Source organism: Pseudopodoces humilis, chromosome 3 (genome assembly GCF_049639895.1).
Source record: "Pseudopodoces humilis isolate 2021_Gansu_Grassland_sample_001 chromosome 3, ASM4963989v1, whole genome shotgun sequence".
Lineage (NCBI taxonomy): Eukaryota > Metazoa > Chordata > Aves > Passeriformes > Paridae > Pseudopodoces > Pseudopodoces humilis.
The window spans coordinates 1,836,897-1,837,447 of NC_142202.1; positions in this window are offsets into that span (position 1 = coordinate 1,836,897).

Sequence of the window (551 nt, forward strand, 5' to 3'; positions counted from 1 at the left end):
ACAAAACTTGGGATATTATACTTTATTTTCTTATACTGTTCAAAGTTGCATGCACTAGACATGGATATGTAAAATTAAATGCATTATGGAAACAATAAATAATTTTGATCCAAATGCATACCTTTTAAAAACTCGTTGAGTTTCTGGCTGTTTTGGGTCTGTCTGAGATGGAGTTAATTTTCCCCCCAGTGCTGAGCTTTCTCTTGGTAGCCAAAAGGTGTTGGTCAGAGCCCAGTGCTCTGAGCAGTGCTGGCACAGCATGTGGGCTGTCTCCCCAGGATTCCCCCTCACCAGCAGCCTGGAGGTGGGCAAGAGCATGGAACACAGCCAGGAGAACCGACTCCAGCTCAGCAGAGGGATCTCCCATTCCTTATCACATCAGCAGCAAAAGCTGTGAGAGAGTAGGAGAAGGAGAGGCGTTTGTTATGATGTTGTTTGTCTTCTGGAGCAATCCCTGTGCCTCCTGAAGTCCCATAGCCTGGGAGGTGCCTGGACATTGCCTGCTGATGGAAAGCAGAGAATAAATATTTTGTTTTCCTTTGCTTCTGTAA